Below are 19,334 nucleotides of genomic sequence, written 5' to 3'. Positions count from 1 at the left end.
TACACTCTGTTCTGGCAACAGTTACTATGGAGGAAGTTTCAATGGCTTCACTTTTTTAAGCCTAACTATAAATTTGTGTGAGAAATTGAAAATGCTGGGGATTGTTGGTGTCCCTTTTTCTCAGAATATTTATTTGTCTTTTCAAACATTTGGTTTGTTTGCAGCAATCGCTCCAGTGTGGAGAGCTCCATGCTAGTGGTGATTTTTATAACTGTTTTCTTGGGATGAGGAAGCTGACCTGAGGCACAATCCAGGAAGATTCCTGCCTGTGGGGACAGCTTCTGATTGACTCCAATGCCCTGGATCAGGCAGCAGGCACACGCACTCAGCTCCTGACCCTGTCCAACCCTCCCTGTGTCATTTTGGGTGGGATTGTGTTGTTGCTGACATTGCTGTCTGCACCATGTGAACGATGGAGTGAGTTAAAATGTGGGAGGATCAGGCTGCCCCTCTGACATTGGTACTTTCAGCAAAGGAAATTCCTAAATATTGACTGGATATTGTTTTATTTTTAAAGTTCTCTCCTGTGTTCTGATTGTCACACTGTTTGTTTGATGGGCTGCAGGTATGTTTGAGTCAATGGGTGGCTGATGTTTCGGGGATCATGATGATATTTTGCACAGTGTTGTACTAAAAGCATCCACATTATCTTGTGTTTAGAGTCTGCCCGGCAGCAGATTTAAATGACTCTTTTCACTGGTTTATTTATTTGTTTTCTATTTAAGATTAAATTCCATATCTATGGACCTGTGAACTATGTTGCAGTTCAATAAAATGGTTTCATCGCTGCGTTTTGATGAGTGTACTTTGTTTCCTGTGAGTATTTGCCACTGAGCTCAGGTCCGTTTGTGAAAGTTAGCTGGCTGTACTCTCCCTGCTACCTACACTGTCACATCAGGAGAGTGCTCAATGTTTTGCTGTTTCAATCTAGATTAAACTGCAGTTACTCCATAATCTTAAATCTTACATCGCTGAAGGAAGCTGTTCAGCCAATTGCGGAGGTGGGGGAGGTGGTGTACAGTTGGGAGGGAGTTGCCCTGGGAGTCTTCAATATTGACTCCAGACCCCATGAAGTCTGATGACATCCAGTCAAACATGGGCAAGGGAACCTCTTGCTGATTACCACGCACTGCCCTCCCTCAGCTGATGAATCAGTGCTCCTCCATGTTGAACATATTCTGCTTTTGGTATGCAGGACATACCTGGGCAATTTCCTACCTGGCTATGTGGAAAATTGCACAGCTATGTCCTGTACACAAAAAGCAGGACAAATCCAACCAGGCCAATTACCGCCCCATCAGTCTACTCTTGATCATAAGTAAAGTAATGGAAGGGGTCATCAACAGTGCTATCAAGTGGCGCTTGCTTAGCAATAGCCTGCTCACTGATGCCCAGTTTGGGTTCCACCAGGGTCACTCAGCTCCTGACCTCATTACAACCTTGGTTCAAACATGGACAAAAGAGCTGAACTCCCGAGGTGAGGTGAGAGTGACTGCCCTTGACATCAAGGCAGCATTTGACCGAGTGTGGCATCAAGGAGCCCTCGCAAAACTGAAGTCAATGGAAATCGGGGAAAACTCTCCACTGGTTGGAGTCATACCCAGCACAAAGGAAGATGGTTGGGGTTGTTGGAGGTCAGTCATCTCAGCTCCTGGACATCACTGCAGGAGTTCCTCAGGGTAGTGTCCTCGGCCTAACCATCTTCAGCTGCTTCATCAATGACCTTCCCTCCATCATAAAGTCAGAAGTGGGGATGTTCGCTGATAATTGGACAATATTCAGTACCACTCACAACTCCTCAGATACTGAAGCAGTCCATGTCCAAATGCAGCAAGACCTGGACAATATCCAGGCTTGGGCTGACAAGTGACAAGTAACATTCACGCCACACAAGTGTCAGGCAATGACCATATCCAACAAGAAAGAATCTAACTATTGGGTTTTGACATTCAAAGGCATTACCATCACTGAATCCCCCACTCAACATCCTGGGGGTTACAATTGACCAGAAACTGAGCTGGACTAGCCATATAAATACTGTGGCCACAAGAGCAGGTCAGAGGCTAAGAATTCTGCAGAGATTAACTCACCTCCTGACTCCCCAAAGCCTGTCCACCATCTACAAGGCACAAGTCAGGAGTGTGATGGAATACTCCCCACTTGCTCAAGATGCTTATCACCATCCAGGACAAAGCAGCCCACTTGATTGGCACCCCATCCACAAACATTCACTCCCTCCACCACCGACGCACAGTAGCAGCAGTGTGTGTACCATCAACAAGATGCACTGCAGGAATTCACCAAGGCTCCTTAGACAGCACCTTCCAAACCCACGACAACTACCATCTGGAAGGACAAGGGGAGCAGATAGATGGGAACACCACCACCTGGAAGTTCCCCTCCAAGTCACTCACCATCCTGACTTGGAAATATATCACCGTTCCTTCACTGTCGCTGGGTCAAAATCCTGGAACTCCCTCCCTAACAGCACTGTGGGTGTACCTACACCACATGGACTGCAGCGGTTCGAGAAGGCAGCTCACCACCACCTTCTCAAGGGCAATTAGGGATGGGCAATAAATACTAGCCTACCAATGATGCCCACATCCCATGAATGAATGAAAATAAATGTACCTGTGCTGGCTGTTTGAAATAGCTATTCAATTAATCCCAATCTTCCCCTGCTCTTTCCTCATATCCCCGTCATTTTTATCCCCTTCAAGTTTTTCTCCAATTCCCTTTTGAATGTTATTGTGTAATCTGCTTCCTCCGCCCTTTCAGACAGTGCCTTCCAGATCACAACAACTCGCTGTGTAAAGAGCTCTCGCTGGTTGAGTTAAACCTGGCTGCTCTGCTTGCTGACACTGCCACTGCTAACAGTTTCCCTTTAATATGTTTTGGAAACATATTCCTAATCTTGCATCTGAACACAACAGATTGAGGCTGAGAGCGGCACCAATCTCCCAAAAATGGATCCGTGATACACGTCAGCCACGAACCACAGCACAGTGGGAGATGCAGATACAAGTGTCGTGTTGAGTGAGCAGATTGCGGCACCATTTATAAAACAGAAATCCCATAGTGGGAGGGGAATCGGACTCTCAGAGCCACTGGTCTGGGATATCCACATCACCTCAGGCAGCCTGGAACCAGGTGCTTTGAGCCTGCAGGCAGCCCACAGGGTGAAGCATAGGAAGGGTTTTGGAATGTCTGACTCCAGATCTGCCCATTCACCAGGACAACAGCAATCACATTTCAAAAATACTTCACTGGCTGATCACCCTTTGGGATGTTGTGAATGATGCTATAAAAATACATATCCTTTCAGCAAATCCCAGACCAAACAGTGACTGTCCCATCAAACAAATCAGGACAGGTACAGCACGGGGTTAGATACAGAGTAAAGCTCCCTCTACACTGTCCCCATCAAACACTCCCAGGACAGGTACAGCACGGGGTTAGATACAGAGTAAAGCTCCCTCTACACTGTCCCCATCAAACACTCCCAGGACAGGTACAGCACGGGGTTAGATACAGAGTAAAGCTCCCTCTACACTGTCCCCATCAAACACTCCCAGGACAGGTAAAGCACGGGGTAAGATACAGAGTAAAGCTCCCTCTGCACTGTCCCCATCAAACACTCCCAGGACAGGTACAGCACGGGGTAAGATACAGAGTAAATCTCCCTCTACACTGTCCCCATCAAACACTCCCAGGACAGGTACAGCACGGGGTTAGATACATAGTAAAGTTCCCACTACAGTGTCCCCATCAAACAATCCCAGGACAGGTATAGCACGGGGTTAGATACAAAGTAAAGCTCCGTCTAAACTGTCCCAATCAAACACTCCCAGGACAGGTACAGCACGGGGTGAGATACAGAGTAAAGCTCCCTCTGCACTAACCCCATCAAACACTCCCAGGACAGGTATAGCACGGGGTTAGATACAGAGTAAAGCTCCCTCCACACTGTCCCCATCAAACACTCGCAGGACAGGTACAGCATGGGGTTATATGCAGAGTAAAGCTCCCTCTACACTGTCCCCATCAAATATTCCCAGGACAGGTACAGCACGGGGTTAGATACAGAGTAAAGCTCCATCTGCACTGACCCCATCAAACACTCCCAGGACAGGTACAGCACGGGGTTAGATACAGAGTAAAGCTCCCTCTACACTGTCCCCATCAAACACTCCCAGGACAGGTACAGCACGGGGTTAGATACAAAGTAAAGCTCCCTCTAAACTGTCCCCATCAAACACTCCCAGGACAGGTACAGCACGGGGTTAGATACAGGGTAAAGCTCCCTCTACACTGTCCCCATAAAACACTCCCAGGAGAGGTACAGCACGGGGTTAGATACAGAGTAAAGCTCCGTCTACACTGTCCCCATCAAACACTCCCAGGACAGGTACAGCACGGGGTTAGATACAGAGTAAATCTCACTCTACACTGTCCTCATCAAACACTCCCAGGACAGGTACAGCATGGGGTTAGATACAGAGTAAAGCTCCCTCTACACTGTCCCCATCAAACACTCCCAGGACAGGTACAGCACGGGGTGAGATGCAGAGTAAAGCTCCCTCTACACTGTCCCCATCAAACACTCCCAGGACAGGTACAGCACGAGGTTAGATGCAGAGTAAAGCTCCCTCTACACTGTCCCCAAAATACAATCCCAGGACAGGTACAGCACGGGGTTAGATGCAGAGTAAAGCTCCTTCTACACTGTCCCCATCAAACACTCCCAGGACAGGTACAGCACAGGGTTAGATACAGAGTAAAGCTCCCTCTACACTGTCCCCATCAAACACTTCCAGCACAGGTACAGCAGAGGGTTAGATACAGAGTAAAGCTCCATCTGCACTGTCTCCATCAAACACTCCCAGGACAGGTATAGCACGGGGTTAGATACAGAGTAAAGCTCCCTCTACACTGTCCCCATCAAACACTCGCAGGACAGGTACAGCACGGGGTTAGATGCAGAGTAAAGCTCCCTCTACACTGTCCCCATCAAACACTCCCAGGACAGGTACAGCACGGGGTTAGATACAGAGTAAAGCTCCATCTGCACTGACCCCATCAAACACTCCCAGGACAGGTACAGCACGGGGTAAGATACAGAGTAAAGCTCCCTCTACACTGTCCCCATCAAACACTCCCAGGACAGGTACAGCACAGGGTTAGATGCAGAGTAAAGCTCCCTCTAAACAGTCCCCATCAAACACTCCCAGGACAGGTACAGCATGGGGTTAGATACAGAGTAAAGCTCCCTCTGCACTGTCCCCATCAAACAATCCCAGGACAGGTATAGCACGGGGTTAGATACAGAGTAAAGCTCCCTCTACACTGTCCCCATCAAACACTCGCAGGGCAGGTACAGCACGGGGTTAGATGCAGAGTAAAGCAACCTCTACACTGTCCCCATCAAACACTCCCAGGACAGGTGCAGCACGGGGTTAGATACAGAGAAAAGGTCCATCTGCACTGTCCCCATCAAACACTGCCAGGACAGGTACAGCACGGGGTTAGATACAGAGTAAAGCTCCCTCTGCACTTTCCCCATCAAACGCTCCCAGGACAGGTACAGCACGGGGTTAGATACAGAGTAAAGCTCCCTCTGCACTGTCCCCATTAAAGACTCCCAGGAAAGGTACAGCACGGGGTTAGATACAGAGTAAAGGTCCATCTGCACTGTCCCCATCAAACACTGCCAGGACAGGTACAGCACGGGGTTAGATACAGAGTAAAGCTCCCTCTGCAGTTTCCCCATCAAACGCTCCCAGGACAGGTACAGCACGGGGTTAGATACAGAGTAAAGCTCCCTCTGCACTGTCCCCATCAAAGACACCCAAGACAGGTACAGCACGGGGTTAGATACAGAGTAAAGCTCCCTTTACACTGTCCTCATCAAACACTCCCAGGAAGGGACAGCACGGGGTTAGATGCAGAGTAAAGCTCCCTCTACACTGTCCCCATCAAACACTGCCAGGACAAGTACAGCATGGGGTTAGATACAGAGTAAAGCTCCTTCTACACTGGCCCCATCAAACACTCCCAGGATAGGTACAGCACGGGGTTAGATACAGAGTAAAGCTCCCTCTACAATGTCCCCATCAAACACTCCCAGCACAGGTACAGCACAGGGTTAGATACAGAGTAAAGCTCCCTCTACACTGTCCCCATCAAACACACACAGGACAGGTACAGCACAGGGTTACATACAGAGTAAAGCTCCCTCTACACTGTCCCCATCAAACACTCCCAGGACAGGTACAGCACGAGGTTAGATGCAAAGTAAAGCTCCCACTACATTGTCCCCATCAAACACTCCCAGGACAGGTACATCACGGGGTTAGATACAGAGTAAAGCTCCCTCTACACTGTCCCCATCAAACACTCCCAGGACAGGTACAGCACGGGGTTAGATACAGAGTAAAGCACCCTCTGCACTGTCCCCATCAAACAATCCCAGGACAGGTACAGCACGAGGTTAGATGCAGAGTTAAGCTCCCTCGACACTGTCGCCATCAAACACTCCCAGGACAAGTACAGCACGGATTTAGACACAGAGTAAAGCTCCTTCTACATTGTCCCCATCAAAGACTCCCAGGACAGGTACAGCACGGGGTTAGATACAGAGTAAAGCTCCCTCTACACTGTCCCCATCAAACACTTCCAGCACAGGTACAGCACAGGGTTAGATACAGAGTAAAGCTCCCTCTGCACTTTCCCAATCAAACACTCCCAGGACAGGTACAGCACGGGGTTAGATACAGAGTAAAGCTCCCTCGACACTGTCCCCATCAAACACTCCCAGGACAGGTACAGCATGGGGTTAGATACAGAGTAAAGCTCCCTGTACACTGTCCCCATCAAACACTCCCAGGACAGGTACAGCACGGGGTTAGATGCAGAGTAAAGCTCCCTCTACCCTGTCCCCATCAAACACTGCCAGGACAAGTAGAGCATGGGGTTAGATACAGAGTAAAGCTCCCTTTACACTGTCCCCATCAAACACTCCCAGGACAGGTACAGCACGGGGTTAGATACAGAGTAAAGGTCCCTCTACACTGTCCCCATCAAACACTCCTAGCACAGGTACAGCACAGGGTTAGATACAGAGTAAAGCTCGCTCTACACTGTCCCCATCAAACACTCCCAGGACAGGTAAAGCACGAGGTTAGATGCAGAGTAAAGCTCCCACTACATTGTCCCCATCAAACACTCCCAGGACAGGTACATCACGGGGTTAGATACAGAGTAAAGCTCCCTCTACACTGTCCCCATCAAACACTCCCAGGACAGGTACAGCACGGGGTTAGATACAGAGTAAAGCACCCTCTACACTGTCCCCATCAAACAATCCCAGGATAGGTACAGCATGGTGTTAGATACAGAGTAAAGCTCCCTCTACAATGTCCCCATCAAATACTCCCAGGACAGTTACAGCACGGGGATAGATACAGAGCAACGGTCCCTCTACACTGTCCCCATCAAACACTCCCAGGACAGGTACAGCACGAGGTTAGATGCAGAGTAAAGCTCCCTCTACACTGTCCCCATCAAACACTCCCAGGACAAGTACAGCACGGGGTTAGATACAGAGTAAAGCTCCCTCTACACTGTCCCCATCAAACACTGCCAGGACAGGTACAGCACAGGGTTAGATACAGAGTAAAGCTCCCTCTACACTGTCCACATCAAACACTCCCAGGACAGGTACAGCTCGAGGTTAGATAGCAGAGTAACGCTCAGTCTACACTGTCCCAATCAAACACTCCCAGGACAGGTACAGCACGGGGTTAGATACAGAGCAAAGCTCTTTCTACACTGTCCCAATCAATCACTCCCAGGACAGGCACAGCACGGGGTTAGATACAGAGTAAAGGTCCATCTGCACTGTCCCCATCAAAAACTGCCAGGACAGGCACAGCACGGGGTTAGATAAAGAGTAAAGCTCCCTCTGCACTGTCCCCATCAAACACTCCCAGGACAGGTACAGCATGGGGTTAGATACAGAGTTAATCTACCTCTGCACTGTCCCCATCATAAACTCCCAGGACAGGTACAGCACAGGGTTAGATACAGACTAAACCTCGCTCTACACTGTCCCCATCAAACACTCCCAGGACAGGTACAGCACGGGGTTAGATACAGAGTAAAGTTCCCTCTACACAGTCCCCATCAAACACTCCCAGGACAGGTACAGCACAGGGTTAGATGCAGAATAAAGCTCCCTCTACACTGTCCCCATCAAACACTCCCAGCACAAGTACAGCACGGCTTTAGATACAGAGTAAAGCTCCTTCTACACTGTCGCCATCAAACACTCCCAGGACAGGTACAGCACGGGGTTAGATACAGACTAAAGCTCCCTCTACATTGTCCCCATCAAACACTCCCAGGACAGGTACATCACGGCGTTAGATACAGAGTAAAGCTCCCTCTACACTGTCCCCATCAAACACTCCCAGGACAGGTACAGCACGGGGTTAGATACAGACTAAAGCTCCCTCTACATTGTCCCCATCAAACACTCCCAGGACAGTTACAGCACGGGGATAGATACAGAGCAACGTTCCCTCTACACTGTCCCCATCAAACAATCCCAGGACAGGTACAGCACGAGGTTAGATGCAGAGTTAAGCTCCCTCGACACTGTCGCCATCAAACACTCCCAGGACAAGTACAGCACGGATTTAGACACAGAGTAAAGCTCCTTCTACATTGTCCCCATCAAACACTCCCAGGACAGGTACAGCACGGGGTTAGATACAGAGTAAAGCTCCCTCTACACTGTCCCCATCAAACAGTTCCAGCACAGGTACAGCACAGGGTTAGATACAGAGTAAAGCTCCCTCTGCACTTTCCCCATCAAACACTCCCAGGACAGGTACAGCACGGGGTTAGATACAGAGTAAAGCTCCCTCTACACTGTCCCCATCAAACACTCCCAGGACAGGTACAGCTCGGTGTTAGATGCAGAGTAAAGCTCCCTCTACACTGTCCCCATCAAACACTTCCAGCACAGGTACAGCACAGGGTTAGATACAGGGTAAAGCTCCCTCTACACTGTCCCCATCAAAGACTGCCAGGACAAGTACAGCATGGGGTTAGATACAGAGTAAAACTCCTTCGACGCTGTCCCCATCAAACACTCCCAGGACAGGTACAGCACGGGCTTAGATACAGAGTAAAGCTCCCTCAACACTGTCCCTATCAAACACTCCCAGGACAGGTACAGCAAGGGGTTAGATGCAAAGTAAAGCTCCCTCTGCACTCTACCCATCAAACACTCCCAGGACAGGTACAGCACAGGGTTAGATACAGAGTAAGCTCCCTCTACACTGTCCCCATCAAACACAGCCAGGACAGGTAGTGCACGGGGTTAGATACAGACTAAAGCTCCCTCTACACTGTCCCCATCAAACACTCCCAGGACTGGTACAGCACGAGGTTAGATAGCAGAGTAAAGCTCCATCTGCACTGTCCCCATCAAACACTGCCAGGACAGGTACAGCACGGGGTTAGATACAGAGTAAAGCTCCCTCTGCACTGTCCCCATCAAACACTCCCAGGACAGGTACAGCATGGGGTTAAATACAGAGTAAAGCTCCATCTGCACTGTCCCCATCAAACACTCCCAGGACAGGTACAGCACGGGGTGAGATACAGAGTAAATCTCCCTCTACACTGTCCCCATCAAACACTCCCAGGACAGGTACAGCATGGGGTTAGATACAGAGTAAAGCTCCCTCTACACTGTCCCCATCAAACACTCCCAGGACAGGTACAGCACGGGGTTAGATGCAGAGTAAAGCTCCCTCTACCCTGTCCCCATCAAACACTGCCAGGACAAGTAGAGCATGGGGTTAGATACAGAGTAAAGCTCCTTCTACACTGTCCCCATCAAACACTACCAGGATAGGTACAGCACGGGGTTAGATACAGAGTAAAGCTCCCTCTACACTGTCCCCATCAAACACTCCCAGCACTGGTACAGCACAGGGTTGGATACAAAGTAAAGCTCCCTCTACACTGTCCCAGTCAAACACTCCCAGAACAGGTACAGCACGAGGTTAGATGCAGAGTAAAGCTCCCTCTACACTGTCCCCATCAAACACTCCCACGACAAGTACAGGACGGGTTTAGATACAGAGTAAAGCTCCTTCTACATTGACCCCATCAAACACTCCCAGGACAGGTACAGCACTGGGTTAGATACAGAGTAAAGCTCCCTCTACATTGTCCCCATCAAACACTCCGAGGAGAGGTACATCACGGGGTTAGATACAGAGTAAAGCTCCCTCTACACTGTTCCCATCAAACACTCCCAGGACAGGTACAGCACGGGGTTAGATACAGAGTAAAGCTCCCTCTACAATGTCCCCATCAAATACTCCCAGGACAGTTACAGCACGGGGATAGATACAGAGCAACGTTCCCTCTACACTGTCCCCATCAAACACTCCCAGGAGAGGTACAGCACGAGGTTAGATGCAGAGTAAAGCTCCCTCTACACTGTCCCCATCAAACACTCCCAGGACAAGTACAGCACGGATTTAGATACATAGTAAAGCTCCCTCTACACTGTCCCCATCAAACACTCCCAGGACAGGTACAGCACGGGGTTAGATACAAAGTAAAGCTCCCTCTACCCTGTCCCCTTCAAACACTTCCAGCACAGGTACAGCACAGGGTTAGATACAGAGTAAAGCTCCCTCTGCACTGTCCCCATCAAACACTTCCAGCACAGGTACAGCACAGGGTTAGATACAGGGTAAAGCTCCCTCTACACTGTCTCCATCAAACACTGCCAGGATAAGTACAGTATGGGGTTAGATACAGAGTAAAGCTCCTTCTACACTGTCCCCATCAAACACTCCCAGGACAGGTACAGCACGGGGTTAGATGCAGAGTAAAGCTCCCTCTACACTGTCCCCATCAAACAGTCCCAGGACAGGTACAGCACGGGGTTAGATACAGAGTAAAGCTCCCTCTACACTGTCCCCATCAAACACTCCCAGGACAGGTACAGCAAGGGGTTAGATGCAGAGTAAAGCTCCCTCTACACTGTACCCATCAAACACTCCCAGGACAAGTACAGCACGTGTATAGACACAGAGTAAAGCTCCTTCTACATTGTCCCCATCAAACACTCCCAGGACAGGTAAGCACGGGGTTAGATACAGAGTAAAGCTCCCTCTACACTTTCCCCATCAAACACTTCCAGCACAGGTACAGCACAGGGTTAGATACGGAGTAAAGCTCCCTCTGCACTGTCCCCATCAAACACTCCCAGGACAGGTACAGCATGGGGTTAGATAATGAGTAAATCTCCCTCTACACTGTCCCCATCAAACACTCCCACGACAGATACAGCACGGGGTTAGATGCAGAGTAAAGCTCCCTCTACACTGTCCCCATCAAACACTTCCAGCACAGGTACAGCGCAGGGTTAGATACAGAGTAAAGCTCCCTCTACACTGTCCCCATCAAACACTCCCAGGACAGGTACAGCACGGGGTTAGATGCAGAGTAAAGCTCCCTGTACACTGTCCCCATCAAACACTGCCAGGACAAGTACAGCATGGGGTTAGATACAGAGTAAAGCTCCTTCTACACTGTCCCCATCAAACACTCCCAGGACAGGTACAGCACGGGGTTAGATACAGAGTAAAGCTCCCTCTACACTGTCCCCATCAAACACTCCCAGCACAGGTATAGCACAGGGTTAGCTACAGCGTAATGCTCCCTCTACACTGTCCCCATCAAACACTCCCAGGACAGGTACAGCACGAGGTTAGATGCAGAGTAAAGCTCCCTCTACACTTTCCCCATCAAACACTCCCAGGACAAGTACAGCACGAGTTTAGATACAGAGTAAAGCTCCCTCTACACTGTCCCCATCAAACACTCCCAGGACAGGTACAGCACGGGGTTAGATACAGAGTAAAGCTCCCTCTACATTGTCCCCATCAAACACTCCCAGGACAGGTACATCACGGGGTTAGATACAGAGTAAAGCTCCCTCTACACTGTCCCCATCAAACACTCCCAGGATAGGTACAGCACGGGGTTAGATACAGAGTAAAGCTCCCTCTACAATGTCCCCATCAAATACTCCCATGACAGTTACAGCACGGGGATAGATACAGAGCAACGTTCCCTCTACACTGTCCCCATCAAACACTCCCAGGACAGGTACAACACGAGGTTAGATGCAGAGTAAAGCTCCCTCTACACTGTCCCCATCAAACACTCCCAGGACAAGTACAGCACGGATTTAGATACAGAGTAAAGCTCCTTCAGCACTGTCCCCATCAAACACTCCCAGGACAGGTACAGCACGGGGTTAGATACAGAGTAAAGCTCCCTCTACACTATCCCCATCAAACACTCCCAGGACAGGTACAGCACGGGGTTAGATTCAGAGTAAAGCTCCCTCTACACTGTCCCCATCAAACACTCCCAGGACAGGTACAGCACGGGGTTAGATGCAGAGTAAAGCTCCCTCTACACTGTCTCCATCAAACACTGCCAGGAGAAGAACAGCATGGGGTTAGATACAGAGTAAAGCTCCTTCTACATTGTCCCCATCAAACACTCCCAGGACAGGTACAGCACGAGGTTAGATACAGAGTTATGCCCCTTCTACACTGTCCCCATCAAACACTCCCAGCACAGGTACAGCACAGGGTTAGATACAGAGTAAAGCTCCCTCTTCACTGTCCCCATCAAACACTCCCAGGACAGGTACAGCACAGGGTTAGTTACAGAGTAAAGCTCCCTCTACACTGTCCCCATCAAACACTCCCAGCACAGGTACAGCACGGATTTAGATACTGAGTAAACCTCCTTCTACACTGTCCCCATCAAACACTCCCAGGACAGCTACAGCACGAGGTTAGATGTAGATTAAAGCTCCCTCTACACTGTCCCCATCAAACACTCCCAGGACAGGTACAGCACGAGGTTAGATGTAGAGTAAAGCTCCCTCTACACTGTCCCCATCAAACACTCCCTGGACAGGTACAGCACGGGTTTAGATACAGAGTAAAGCTCCCTCTACACTGTCCCCATCAAACACTTCCAGGACAGGTACAGCACGGGGTTAGATACAGAGTAAAGCTCCCTCTACACTGTCCCCATCAAACACTCCCAGGACAGGTACAGCACGGGGTTAGATACAGAGTAAAGCTCCCTCTACATTGTCCCCATCAAACACTCCCAGGACAGGTACATCACGGGGTTAGATACAGAGTAAAGCTCCCTCTACACTGTCCCCATCAAACACTCCCAGGACAGGTACAGCACGGGGTTAGATACAGAGTAAAGCTCCCTCTACAATGTCCCCATCAAATACTCCCAGGACAGTTACAGCACGGGGATAGATACAGAGCAACGTTCCCTCTACACTGTCCCCATCAAACACTCCCAGGACAGGTACAACACGAGGTTAGATGCAGAGTAAAGCTCCCTCTACACTGTCCCCATCAAACACTCCCAGGACAAGTACAGCACGGATTTAGATACAGAGTAAAGCTCCTTCAGCACTGTCCCCATCAAACACTCCCAGGACAGGTACAGCACGGGGTTAGATACAGAGTAAAGCTCCCTCTACACTATCCCCATCAAACACTCCCAGGACAGGTACAGCACGGGGTTAGATTCAGAGTAAAGCTCCCTCTACACTGTCCCCATCAAACACTCCCAGGACTGGTACAGCACGGGGTTAGATGCAGAGTAAAGCTCCCTCTACACTGTCTCCATCAAACACTGCCTGGACAAGTACAGCATGGGGTTAGATACAGAGTAAAGCTCCTTCTACATTGTCCCCATCAAACACTCCCAGGACAGGTACAGCACGAGGTTAGATACAGAGTTATGCCCCCTCTACACTGTCCCCATCAAACACTCCCAGCACAGGTACAGCACAGGGTTAGATACAGAGTAAAGCTCCCTCTGCACGGTCCCCATCAAACACTCCCAGGACAGGTACAGCACAGGGTTAGTTACAGAGTAAAGCTCCCTCTACACTGTCCCCATCAAACACTCCCAGCACAGGTACAGCACGGATTTAGATACTGAGTAAACCTCCTTCTACACTGTCCCCATCAAACACTCCCAGGACAGGTACAGCACGGGGTTTGATACAGAGTAAAGCTCCCTCTACACTGTCCCCATCAAACACTCCCAGGACAGGTACAGCACGAGGTTAGATGTAGAGTAAAGCTCCCTCTACACTGTCCCCATCAAACACTCCCTGGACAGGTACAGCACGGGTTTAGATACAGAGTAAAGCTCCCTCTACACTGTCCCCATCAAACACTCCCAGGACAGGTACAGCACGGGGTTAGATACAGAGTAAAGCTCCCTCTGCACTGTCCCCATCAAACACTCCCAGGACAGGTACAGCACGGGGTTTGATACAGAGTAAAGCTCCCTCTACACTGTCCCCATCAAACACTCCCAGGACAGGTACAGCACGGGGTTAGATACAGAGTAAAGCTCCCGCTACACTGTCCCTTCAAACACTCCCAGAGCAAGTACAGCACGGGTTAGATACAGAGTATAGCTCCCTCTACACTGTCCCCATCAAACACTCCCAGGACAGGTACAGCACGTGGTTAGTTACAGAGTAAAGCTCCCTCTACACTGTCCCCATCAAACACTCCCAGGACAGGTACAGCACGGGGTTACATACAGAGTAAAGCTCCCTCTACATTGTCCCCATCAAACACTCCCAGGACAGGTACAGCACGGGGTTAGATACAGAGTAAAGCTCCCTCTACACTGTCCCCATCAAACACTCCCAGGACAGGCACAGCACGGGGTTAGATACAGAGTAAAGCTCCCTCTGCACTGTTCTGAATTAGTGAGTTCCATGGAAAGGAGTGAACAGAGATGTGAAAACTCTGGGCAGAATCGTCCCAAGTTTGCACTAAGCAGGCGGCAAAAATGATGTTTTACCCGCTGGCCGCAATGGCAGCTTCTCACACCGTATCGTCCCAATCCCGCCTCATTAATTCTGCAGCCACAGGAAACACGCCATCTCGCTGGCCGACAGCCTCTGAATGTCCCACCACACCGTTACCTCACTGTTTCCTCACTCCGGGGGCCATATCTAAACTGCAGCCGCACACACAGTTCTCACTGCCTGGAGCCCAGGGCTGCTCCAGTGAAGACATGGCCCTGAAAGTCAGGGAGAGTTCAGTGACCTGTCACTGGGATGCCTTCCAGTGGCCCGGCTTGATGTCCCCCACCCCCACTCTGGCTGCTGGAGGTCCAGCAATCTCACCACTCCGGCTTGGGAGGCAATGGCAGTGGTGGTCAGTGCCAATGCTGCACAGAAGAGGTTGGCCATCCAGTGCAGAAAGAGGATGAATGATCTCATCCATATCGCCAGGGTAAGGCAACCATCTCATCACTCTAAACCCACACACTCACACACCCATCACACACTCACACACCCATCACACACTCACACACCCATCACACACTCACACACCCATCACACACTCACACACCCATCACACACTCACACACCCATCACACACTCACACACCCATCACACACTCACACACCCATCACACACTCACACACCCATCACACACTCACACACCCATCACACACTCACACACCCATCACACACTCACACACCCATCACACACTCACACACCCATCACACACACACACACCCATCACACACTCACACACCCATCACACACTCACACACCCATCACACACTCACACACCCATCACACACTCACACACCCATCACACACTCACACACCCATCACACACTCACACACCCATCACACACTCACACACCCATCACACACTCACACACCCATCACACACTCACACACCCATCACACACTCACACACCCATCACACACACACACACCCATCACACACTCACACACCCATCACACACTCACACACCCATCACACACACACACCCATCACACACTCACACACCCATCACACACTCACACACCCATCACACACTCACACACCCATCACACACTCACACACCCATCACACACTCACTGACATCTCACTCACTGCCAGCTCAAGGGACATCACCACTCACTCTCTCACACACACCCTCACATCCCCATCTGGCCTCATCTCCTCTGGAGGCTGCCCCCTCAGCCCTCACCCTCTTGAGGCCACTTGCACAGATCAACATGTGCCCCCCACACACACCCTGGGATACCCCCCTTCCCCATTACAGCCCTCACCCTGCAGCCTCTTCCCTTGCCTGAGGCCACTTCTCCCCCTTCCCCAAAGCCCCAGCCCTGCAGCTGTTGAAAAGCCCCCCCCGACCTTACAGCTGATCTGGTGGGTAGAGACCTGCCCGTGAGTCCCCCTAACAGTGATGTGGTGCTGCCTGTGAATCCTGGGGCTGAGACCCCGAGTGCTGCTCGAAACAGGATAGACAAACAAACCTGGAAGTCCCGAGTGAAGGGCAGCTCACCAGGTGTGAAGCACAATGGTGTGAGATCACACCGACATGCCCAGATGATCCAGTGTGGGGGGATGATACAGTGGTGGGGGGGTGATCCAGTGTGGGGGGATGATACAGTGGTGGGGGGGATGATACAGTGGTGGGGGGGTGATCCAGTGTGGGGGGGTGATACAGTGGTGGGGGGGGGGGGGTGATCCAGTGTGGGGGGGATGACCAGGGCGTGGCGGGGGGTGGGGTGATCCCAGTGTGGGGGCAGATGATCCAGTGTGGGGGGATGATCCAGTGGGGGAGATGATCCAGTGTGGGTGGGTGATCCAGTGTGGGGGTGGGGGGGATGATCCAATGTGGGTGGGTGATCCAGTGTGGGAGGGGGATGATCCAGTGGGGAGGGGGGATTGGGGGGGGGGGGTGATCCAGTGTGGGTGGGTGATCCAGTGTGGGAGGGGGATGATCCCGTGGGGAGGGGGGGGGGTGATCCAGTGTGCGGGGGTGGGGGGGGATCCCGGCCTGCGGTGGGGGGTGGGGGAGATTATAATGAGATGCGGATGTATAACAGTGAAATTCCTGACATCCAGCGATGGGAATTCCGGCCGCCAGACAATTACAAACTGGGTTCACGATGGGGTCAAGCTGATTTTTGGCTTTCTCGTCATATTGTTAACTGACACCCACCGTGACACCCACCGTGACACCCACCGTGACACCCACCGTGACACCCACCGTGACACCCACCGTGTTGAAACAATTCTGGATCTGGCATGTCCTCAACGCAGTGGGACCAGCAACAGGAATGTGGGTCTGAAAGATGTGGGGGTCGGGTTGGAGAGCATTGACACAACCCCCCCAACCCCAAACACTCACTGGGCTACAGTGAAGCAGGGTATGTTACTGAGCTAATCATCTCAAAGAAAAGTTCAAATGGGCAGTTTCAGAATTCGAATTCACTAGAGAAGATCTGAAAATGAAAAGCTGGGATCTTTCAAAGTGACCATGAAGATGTCAGATTGTTGGAGAAGCCTATCTGCTTCACTAATGTCCCTTAAGGGAAGGAAACCTGTTGTCCTTATTGGGTCTGGGCCTATACCTGTCTCCAGTCCCACATCCATGTGGTTGATGCTAACTGCACTCTGAATTGATTAAAACACTCAGAAATGTTAAACAGAAGCTGGAGAGGTTCTCCTGATTGGATTCACGTGCTGGACATCCAATGATCCAATGGAAGACCAGCGGCTATTTTAAGTTGCTATCTGAGGCTGTGCCAGTGTTACAGCAAGAAAACGTCACGGAATTTCCCAGACAATTAAATCAAGGGAAAATCCATGATCTTACTGAATGGCAAAACCGAATCCAGGGGCTGAATGGCATCACATGTTCCTATGAAAGAGAAAGAATTGCAATAGGGTTGAAAGAGAGAAACTGTTTCCTCTGGTGGAGGGTGGAGTCCAGAACAAGGGGCAGAACCTTAAAATTAGAGCTAGGCTGTTCAGGGGCGATGTCAGGAAGCACTTTTTTTATTCATTCACAGGATGTGGGCATCACTGGCTGGGCCAGCATTTATTGCCCACCCCTAATTGCCCTTGAGAATGTGGTGGTGAGCTGCCTACTTGAACCGCTGCAGTTCATGTGGTGTAGGTACACCCACAGTGCAGTTAGGGAGGGAGTTCCAGCATTTTGACCCAGCGACAGTGAAGGAACGGCCGATATATTTCCAAGTCAGGATGGTGAGTGGCTTGGAGGGGAACTTCCAGGTGGTGATGTTCCCATGTGTCTGCTGCCCTTGTCCTTCTAGATGGTAGTGGGCGTGGGTTTGGGAGGTGCTGTCTAAGGAGCCTTGGTGAGTTCCTGCAGTGCATCTTGTAGATGGTACACACTGCTGCTACTGTGCGTCGGTGGTGGAGGGAGTGAATGTTTGTGGATGTGGTGCCAATCAAGCAGGCTGCTTTGTCCTGGATGTTGTTGAGCTTCTTGAGTGTTGGGGGAGCTGCACTCATGCAGGTAAGTGGGGAGTATTCCATCACACTCCTGACTTGTGCCTTGTAGATGGTGGACAGGCTTTGCTGATATGCAGAGGGATTAGGGGATCTTGTACAGCAATCACAGAACATTCAGGTACAGCAGACAATTAGGAGGGTAAAAGGTCTGTTAGCTTTTATTGCAAGAGGGTTGGAGCATAATAATAAATGTACTTCTATTGGAGGTAAGGACATAACAAACTTGTGGTACACTGATGACACTTGCAGAATCAGGAGAGGCCCTGCAAAATATCGTAGATCAAGTAAAATCTAGAAGTTTAGAATATGGATTGAGTATGAAAAGCAAAAATATAAAAACGATGGTAGTTAGAAGGAATACATTAGAAGAAACAAGTATGAAGATTGAAGTGGATGGTATCACACTGGAACAAGTAGATAAGTTTTTATCCATTAGGACAAATGATAACAGAAGATGGTAAATGTAATACAAAAGCCAGAAGGATAGAAATATCCAGAAGTAATTTTGTGAAGATGTTAACATCTTGTTAACAACAAGAAAACTCAAGCTTGTAACAAGGAAAAAACTCATACGATGCTCCATTCTATCCACTTCCATGTCAGCCTCAGAAACCTGAACAATAAGTAAAGATCTGTGGAAGAAAATAAGAGGCCTTTGAAATGTGGATGCTAAGATGTTTGCTAAAAATTCCATATGCAGATAATAAGACCAATCAAGAGGTCTTGAAATAGAGCAAAAGAACTTGAAAAGGTGACATCCAGAAAAGACACTGTCAGTATTTTGGCCATTTGATCAGGGCTGAAAAGCTACAGAGATCTCTGCTAGAGGCCAAAGTGCAGGGCAGCAGAAAGAGGGGTTGACC

The sequence above is a fragment of the Cetorhinus maximus genome, chromosome 6 (assembly GCF_964194155.1).
Source record: "Cetorhinus maximus chromosome 6, sCetMax3.hap1.1, whole genome shotgun sequence".
Lineage (NCBI taxonomy): Eukaryota > Metazoa > Chordata > Chondrichthyes > Lamniformes > Cetorhinidae > Cetorhinus > Cetorhinus maximus.
The sequence above is the reverse complement of the archived record's forward strand: the minus strand, read 5'-3'. Positions refer to the sequence as shown.